Below are 9,365 nucleotides of genomic sequence, written 5' to 3'. Positions count from 1 at the left end.
GAATCCTAGCAAAGGAAGTTCAGTTCAGGGAAGTCAGGAAGGGCAGCCTCCTCCAAGAGGGGAAAGAAAAGAAGCTGAGACAAGAGGATTGTCTTCAGTTTGAGACTAGTCTTGGTTGTATAGCAGGATTCTGTTGCAAACATACAGGACAAGAAGAGGACCACAAGCCTGGGAACAGCCTGGGAACAGCCTGGGAACAGCCTGGGAACAGCCTGGGTTGATTGTTTTGTCTTTGTCTTTTGTTTTTTTGTTTTTTTGCTTGTTTGTTTTTTGAGACAGGATCTTATATAGACCAGGGTGCCCTGGAATCCAAGGATATCTACCTGCCTCTCCCTCCTGAGTGTTAGGATTAAGGCCTGTGCCTGCCTCCAGATGGGAAGAGCTCTTCCAGCCTACAATAGCTCAGGGTGTCTGGCCTTATTCCCACCTCCTCTGTCACCTCCACCCGAAGGCTAATTAATATTCTTCCTGTGACCAATGGGCCCTTGGCATTACCTGTTCTTCCTGTCCCTTGAGGCCACTTACTACACCTGTGGTGAGGTTTTCCAGGCAGAGGAGGGTCAGTCAGCCACAGAGAGAATGTTCCCCTTCCCTTTTGTTTCTTTTTGGTGAGAGGATCTTGTTATATAGCCAAGACTGGTCTTGAACTCATGGTGAGTTCCTACTTGGCCTTCCAAATGCTGGGAGATTACAGGCATAAGCCACCACACCTGTCTTGTTGGTCGAGTCAGGTTTTAGCGTGGAACCTAGGCTGGCTTGGAATTGGTAGGAGTCCTTTTTTTAAAAGATTTATTTATTATGTATACAATGGTCTGCCTGCATGCCAGAAGAGGGCACCAGATCTCATTATAGATGGCTGTGAGCCACCATGTGGTTGCTGGGAATTGAACTCAGGACCTCTGGAAGAACAGTAGGTGTTCTTAACCGCTGAGCCATCTCTCTAACCCTTGGGCCCTGTATTTAAAAAGCAGACTGAGTAAGCAAGCAAGCAAGCAAGCAAGCAAGCAACATTCCTCCATTGTCTCTGCTTTAGGTCCGATCTTGAGTTCTTGAAGCCAGTTGTGGTGGCTCTAACCTGCAATCCTAACACTCAGGAGGTTGAGGCAGGAGGAACACTATGAGTTTGAGACCAGATTAAGTTATATAAAGAGTTCAAGGCCAGCCTGGGCTATATATGATAAGACCTTAAACATAACTAAAGAATCAGAAGGACTTGATACAACTTCCCACCTTTCATAGAGAACAGACTCAAGCACCCAGGCTGGCCAGGCAGGCAGCTATAGCACCCCACTGTTGCCACCAGGCAGGGCACAAGGGAGGGAGGTCCAGAGGAAGAATCAGGATGGTAGACCTTGTTCTTGAAACTAGAGGGAGCTAGGCATTAGGAGGCTTCTGCATCAACCACTGGAGCTCTGGCAAAGGGAGATGCAGACTTCTTATCTCTCATCTGGAAACTGCATCTGCACTTCTACCTGACTTTTCAGATCTGTACCTGAAACTGAAGTGAGGGAGACTGACTGCCCAGCAATAAAGAAGTGTCCTATGCTTGGCTACAGTAGAGCCTCGGCTGACCCACCTCTCTTTGAGACTGCCCTGACCACTGTGAGGGTATGGACTTATCTGACCCTCCCAAGCTTTCTGCAAGCTCTCCAGTTCACAGTTTCCAGGAGTTGCCCTGCCCTGTACCCAGCTGGGGAGGGGTAGCCCTGTTCTCCCTGAGCTGAGTAAGCTTGTTGCTAAGGTGTAGCACACTGGGCCAGTTTGTACCAGATCCTGGGTCTAATCCCTGTAACACAACAATAATCCCTGAAACTATGAGTGTTTCTTCTGCAAAAAGGCTGTTAAGGCATGGTCGGTTTCTAACTCCCAAGTGTGGGGAGCTTGAGGAAGGAGATTTAGAAGTTAAAGGCCAGCCTCCACTGCATATAGGAAGTGTAGAGTTCAAGGTCAGCATAATTTATGTGAGGCTCTGTCTCAAAACAGAATAAAACAAACCCAAAAGCAAAGCAAAAAGTGTGTGTGTATGCATGTGTGTGTGTGTGCGTAGGAAAGCTGGGTCTTGTGTGTGTGTATGTGTGTGTGCGCGCGCTCGTTTGTGTGTGCGTGTAAGAAAGCTGGGGCTTTTGTGTATGTGTGTGTATGTGTGCAGTGTGTGTGTGTGTGTGCGGTGTGTGTGTGCATTTGCAGTCTAGCTCAGTAGTAGACCTAGATTGAGCTTGGTCCCAGGCTTCATTCCCAACAGCACAAATACCAACAAGTGGACAGAGAACAAGGGTTTCCCTTGGGCTAGAAGATCTTGAGGTTTGCATATTGGATATGCTGTAGTCTTTCTTTTGTTCTTTCTCTTTTTTTCAATAATTTTTTTCCACTTGTTTTTTTAAAAAATTGTATTTATTCTTCTTTCATACAATACATCCTGACAGCAGCTTTCCCTCCCTCCCTCCCCTCCTCTCAGTCCTCCCTGCCTCACATCCCTTCTCCTCCAGATCCACTCCCCATCCTCTCCCAGAAAAGAGCAGGCCTCCCAGGGACGGCAAACAAATGCCATACAGCAAAATGCAATAAAGCCAGGCACAAACCCTCAAACCAGAGCTGGATGAGGCAACCCAGCAGGAGGAAAAGGGTGTTAGGAGCAGGCAGAAAAATCAAGGACATCCCCACATTCACAATCAGGAATTCCCCCAAAACACCAAGCCAACAATCTAACCTACATGCAGGAGATCTAGCACAGATGGACGCAGGCTCCACGTGATTGCCACTTCAGTCTCTGAGCCCCTATGAGCCTTGCTTAGGTGATGCTGAGGGCCATACTCTCCAGGGGTCCTCCACCCCTCTGCCTCCCATAATTCCTCTTCTTCTTCTGCATACTTCCCTAAGCTCTGAGGGGAGGGACCCATTGGAATCTCCAACCTGGGCTCTCTCTTCAGCTAATGTTTGGCTGTGGGCATCTACTCCTATCAGCCACTCTCAGTCTGCCACTTGGGACAGGCCTAGGAGGCTTGAGCCATTTTAGGAAAGATCTCTCTTTTGTCTCCCAGGCCTCAGTAGAACAGAGATAAAGCTGTACATGCTAGGTTTACTCAATACCTTGCAGGAGGGGAGAGACAGAAGAAGAGGATGTGGTTGCTGTCCCTTCTTCCTCCAGGATGTAGGCCTGATGGGCATCCCTAAAACACACCGGGGAAGGGGATGCTGGCCAGGTGTCTCTACTGATGCAGGAAAAAGTGGGCAACTGGTTGTCCACTTGCAAAGTGGTAGGGGTGGCAGGTCACTGCCCCTGGCTTCCCCAGAGCTAAGGAGAACATTACATTGCCAGTTTGATTCCTGATCTCATCCCAGCCTTCCCCACCTGTGGCACTGTGAGACAGCCTGCTCCTGCAGTCTCATCCCAACTCAGAAGTTCAGGTCTGCAGCCCTCACAAACAGCTGCTCTTGACCCCTATTGTTGTTAGGTGCACTGGCGGCAGAGACTCAGAGAGTGGGCACAAAAATCTCAGAGTCTAGAATAGCGTCTTGGGTGAAGGCTGGCTGAGGTGTGTCAAAGAAGGAGTGCCATAGCTCCCCTGTAGAGTACTTCTCTGACATGCACCAAGCCTTGAATTCCAGTCTCCACACTGAAGGAAGGGGAGAGGGGGAGAGGGAGAAAGAAAAAAACTTTCAGACCATGATGAGATAACACAAAATGATCAAGAGAAATATATAATAACACACACACACACACACACACACACACACACACACACACACACACAGTGGTTTGGCATTGGTCTGTAATCCCAAGATTCGGGAGACAGAGACAGAATCAGGAATAAAGGGCCATCTTGGTCTACACAGGGTGTTCCAAGCCAGCTGGGGCTGCATAGTCATACTCTATCTCAAAAAACAAAACGACCCCTCCACACACACACATACAAATAAGAGTCTGGGTGGTTTAGTTTGTGGCTCAGTGGTGGAGCATTTCATAGATTATGCAAAACTGTAGGTCTAATTTCAGAGACCTAAACAAACAAAACAACACAAAAACCAGATTGGGGGTAGGAGGGGCTTCCAATTTTGCCTAGTATAGCCTTGAGCCCTTAGGCTCAAGTGAGTTAGTGCCTCAGTCTAGAGGATTGTATATAGAAAGACCTTGGTGGTGACATCATGACACTGCTGCAGACCAGGCCAGAGCAGCAGCTGTGCTCACCAGAGTTTAAGTGAAGAGACTTGCTCACTTGGGGGATATAGACAGTGTTGACCTTCGGGAGAATTTGTGAAGAGGATTTAGATTTGAGTCCCAGCACCCATATAGCAGCTCACAACCATCTGCAACTCCAGGTCTAGGGGACCAAGTAACCTTTGCTAAACTCCATGGGGGTAAAGTACACAGATGTACATGCAGACAGAACACCTATACACATGAAATAAAACATTAAAAATTTAAAGCAGGACATGGTGGTGCAGACCTTTAATTCTGCCACTTGAGAGGCAGAGATGGGCAGATCTCTGTCAGTTTGAGGCTAGCCCGGTCTATATAGCTAGTTCTAGGCTAGCTAGAGCTACATAGTGAGACTCTGTCTCAAAAAGGCACTACATGCAAAAATAAAAATGGAGCAAGATACGGTGGCACGTGTCTTTAATCCCAGCACCCAAGAGGTTTCTGGGAGTTTAAATGTCGACTGGTTTAGGGAGTTCAGGGCAGCCAGGGCTTTATAGTGAGACTGTCTTAATAAATGCGTAAATAAGTAAGTAAATAAAAGTGAACCAAGGGAGAAAAGATGGTAGAAAAGGCGGGGAGTGAGTCATAGGGTTAGAGTGGCCGCAGAAGAGGAAGGGATGCCTGCCTTCAGGACTCACTGAGAGGGAAGCCCTGGCATCTAAGACTTCTGTCCCTGGAGCTGGCCTCTCAGACTTAACTGGTGACTGTAGGTGTGGTGGCTTGAATAGGTATGGATCCCATAGACTCATGTGTTTGAATACTTGTCCATAGGGAGTTACACTGTTAGGGTGTGTGGCCTTTTTGGAGTAGGTGGGGCCTGGTTAGAGGAAATAGGTCACTGTCAGGGTGGGCTTTGAGGTCTCCTATGCTCAAGCTACACCACATCATGACTCCTTGCATGCGTCCATGCTTTTCTGCCATGCTGATAATGGACTGAACCTCTGAACTATAACCAGCCCCAACTAAATGTTTTTCTTTATGAGAATTGCCTTGGTCACAGTGTCTCTTTACAGCAATGAAACCCAAACTAAGGCAGTAGGCCAATGAGACTTGTCCTGCCTTGGCCTCCAGACTCTACTATAGGGTTAGGAATAAATTTCTGGGCCAGGTGGTGGTAGCACACCTTTGATCTTAGCATTCAGGAGGCAGGGGCAGGGGCAGGGGCAGGGGCAGGGGCAGGGGCAGGGGCAGAGACAAACCGATCTCTGAGTTCAAAACCAGCCTTGTCTACAGAGTGAGTCAGCCAGGGCTACACTGAGAAATGTAGTCATAATGTTATTGTGTACTGTGTAAGATTTACTCTTGGATTATTCAAGTGCTGATCTCTCTATTCCATTATCTGGTTTCAGTCTGGACACAGCATTATAAACATGTTAAGAATCTTCTGTCTCCCCCTGAGCACCCACGCTCCAGTGTCATCCCCTTCCCCATGTCCTGCCTTTTTGTGTTTATAACTCCTATGTGAATGAGTAAAAATTATGATTTGAAAAAAATAAATAAATTATAAAAAAAGAAAAAACTAAAAAAAAAAGAATCTTCTGTCTCAAATTTGTATAAACAATGTTCACCATTTATTCTTTGCCTTGTCAATAAAAGCTGGAAAAGCCAATAACTAGGCAATAGAGAGAATAGGGTGGGACATCCAGGAGGAGAAATAATTCTCCGGGAGAGGAGAGGTTTTTTTAGCCAGGAGGAGAGAGGAAGATCATGAGAGTTCAGCTGGAGTATATGTAAGGGGATTTTGGCTGGAAGGTACCAAAATTAGGGGATTAGAATAGAATTATAATGACTGTTGTTCTGCTTTTAAGTTGCAAGTAAGTCTTAATCTCTCTGTGTCATTATTGGGGAACAAGCTAAGATAAAGAAAAACAGCCACCGTATTAATTCACTGTGTATATTTATAATAATATTAATTTTTACAGAGAAATCTGTCTCAAAACTCCCCCAAAATAACAAAAACAACAAAAAAACTTGTTCATGTTTCAGTCAGTCAGTGGTGGTGCATACCTTTAATCCTAGTACTCGGGAGGCATAGGCAAGAAGATATCTGAGTTCAAGGCCAACTTGGTCTACAGAATGAGTTTCAGGACATCCTGGGGCTACACAAAGAAACCAACCAACCAACCAACCAACCAACCAACCAACCAACTAATCAACCAATCCCTCTCCCCAGGAAAAAAAAACAAACCAACAACTTGTTCATGTTTTTTTTTTCTTTTTTAATTCCTTCATCTGTCTCCTCTTTTGGAGCTGATTTAATTTTATATAAGACTGCAGTGTAAAGTTCTGACTCATTGGGGCCTGGCATCTGAGGTCTTCTTTTATTGTATGATGTGTTAGCCCAGAGGTTAGAATCATTGGTAGTTTTATGGCTTTAATGTGTGCAGTGGCAATTTGTATTCAAGATACAGGGTCCAAAGAACAGACACAGGACAAACAGGAGGAGTGGTCCTGCTATTGAATAGGTATGGCCCCCGTAGACTCATGTGTTTGAATGTTTGTCCGTAGTGCTTGTCCACACTATTAGGAGGTGTGGCTTTTTGGAGTAGGTGGTACCTGGTTGGAGGAAATGTGTCACTGTGGGGGTGGGCTTTGAGTCAGTCACTGTTCTATTGCTGTGAAGAAATGCCATGCCCAAGGCAACTCTTATAAAAGAAAGTGTTTAATTGGAGATTTGCTTACAATTTCAGAGGTTTGGTCTATTATCATCAAGTCAGGGAACATGGTGGCTGTCTTAGTTAGGGTTTTACTGCTTTGAACAGACACCATGACCAAGGAAAGTCTTATAAGGATAATATTTAATTGAGGCTGGCTTACAGGTTCAGAGGTACAGTCCATTATCCTTGAATGCCATGCTTCAAGATGGGAGCATGGCAGCATTCAGGCAGGAATGATACTAGAGGAGCTGAGAGGTCTACAACTTCATCTGAAGGCTGCTAGTGAAAGACTGGCTTCCAGGCAGCTAGGATGAGGGTCTTATGGCCCACATCCATCAGCGACACACCTACCTCAACAGGGCCATACCTTCAAATCATGCCACTCCTTGGGCTGAACCACCACTGAGGCACCCAGTCAGATATGGTGCTGAAGAAGTAGCTGAAAATTCTACATCCTGATCCGTAAGCAGAGAGGGAGAGTGTTTGTGACACTGGACTTGGGTTGGGCTTTGGATCCTCAAAGCCCACCCCCCAGTGATGCACTTCCTCCAATGAAGCCACACTTACTCCAACAAGGGCACACCTCCTGATCCTTCTAATCCTTTCAAATTGCAGTGAGTAAGCCTTCAAATATATGAGCCTATGAGGGCCATTCTTATTCAAACCACTACTGCCAGGCTCTCCAATACTGATACCAGCTGTTTTCCATATGGATCAAGACATTTCTAAGCCTCTCTTCTTCTGGCTATGTCCCCTTTTAATGACTTGACCATATCTGTAACTATCTCTGATTTATTTATTTATTTATTTATTTATTTATTTTTTAAACTTTTTTTTAAAGATTTATTTATTTATTTTATTTATGAGTACACTGTCACTGTCCCTGGACACACCAGAATAGGGCATCCAATCTCATCAAGGGTGGCCGTGAGCCACCATGTGGTCGTTGGGATCCGAACTCAGGACCTCTGGAAGAGCAGTCAGTGCTCTCAACCGCTGAGCCATCTCTCCAGCCCACTATCTCTGATTTATAACCATTGTAACAGCATTCTTCATTTAGAGAGACATGTAGTCCCTTGTTTTAAGAGACTAATTTTGAGGGGATCTAGTTAATCTTGGGACTTCCCTATTGCTCAGGTGTTTCTTCCATATTATATAGAATATAACCTGCATGGACAATTCTTTTTTTTTTTTTTTTTTTTTTTTTTTTTGAGACAGGGTTTCTCTGTGTAGCCCTGGCTGTGCTGGAACTCACTCTGTAGACCAGGCTGGCCTCGAACTCAGAAATCCGCTTGCCTCTGCCTCCCAAGTGCTGGGATTAAAGGCGTGTGCCACCACCGCCCGGCTAGACAATTCTTTAAGATGAACTTCAGAGGTTGTAACTCCAGCTACTCATACCCACTGCTTCCATGATTCCCAATACTATTAATAGAGGGATGAGCATTGGGACTTTCCACATTCTTCTGTGGATCACCACTGATAATTGTAAGTGATTCATTTTCTCCATACTCTGTCAATCTAAGGAGTTAGACAGACTAGAGATCAAAGTCCTTTCCAGTTGGGGAAGAGACAAGGATATGTTCAGTCCTACACAGGATAAGAAGCCCTGTTTGAGGTCTGTACTATGGCTCATTTCCCATTTGTTTGAATTTGAAATCAATGATCCAGTTACATACACTCTGTTTTAAATTTCTCTTTCCAATGTATGTTACTCAGGGTTCTCATTGCAATGAAGAAACACCATGACCAAAAAAGCATGTTGGGGAGGGAAGGGTTTATTCAGCTTACACTTTCAAATCATAGTCCATTATTGGGGGAAATCAGGACACCAAGTCAAACAGGGTTGGAACCTGGAAACAGGAGCTGATGCAGAAGCTATGGGGCAGGTTGCTGTTTACAGACTTGCTTCAGATCAAGATATAGAACTCTCAGTTCCTGTTCCCAGCCATGATAATAATGGACTAAATCTCTGAAACTATAAGTCAGCTCCAATGAAATTTTTCCTTTAAAGAGTTGCCGTGGTCATGGTGTCTCTTCACACAATGAAAACCCTAACTAAGACACAATTGTCCATTTTGGAGTTTTAAAATATTCAAACATTCATGATAACTTCCTTTAATTTTGGTTCTAGTATTGGGTTCTATTGACTTATATCTGCTCTGGAGGGAATCAGTAAAATTCCACTCAGGGATGGTTGGTTTTTTGTTTGTTTGTTTGTTTGTTTTTTGGTTTTTGGAGACAGGGTTTCTCTGTGTAACCTTGGCTGTCCTGGAACTCACTCTGTAGACTAGGCTGGCCTTGAACTCAGAAATCCGCCTGCCTCTGCCTCCCAAGTGCTGGGATTAAAGGTGTGTGCCACCACTGCCCGGCTAGGGATGGTTATTCTTGATTGTCAACCTGACTACATCCGGAATTAACTGAAATCCAAGAGGCTGTGTAAACCTCTTTAAAAGAGTGATTTAAAAAAAAATGTTCCCCTTCCTTTCTCCCTCTTGCTCCATCCCCCCAAT

Source organism: Grammomys surdaster, unplaced genomic scaffold (assembly GCF_004785775.1).
Source record: "Grammomys surdaster isolate TR1022 unplaced genomic scaffold, NIH_TR_1.0 125946, whole genome shotgun sequence".
Classification (NCBI taxonomy): Eukaryota; Metazoa; Chordata; class Mammalia; order Rodentia; family Muridae; genus Grammomys; species Grammomys surdaster.
This window is presented reverse-complemented; position numbering follows the sequence as displayed.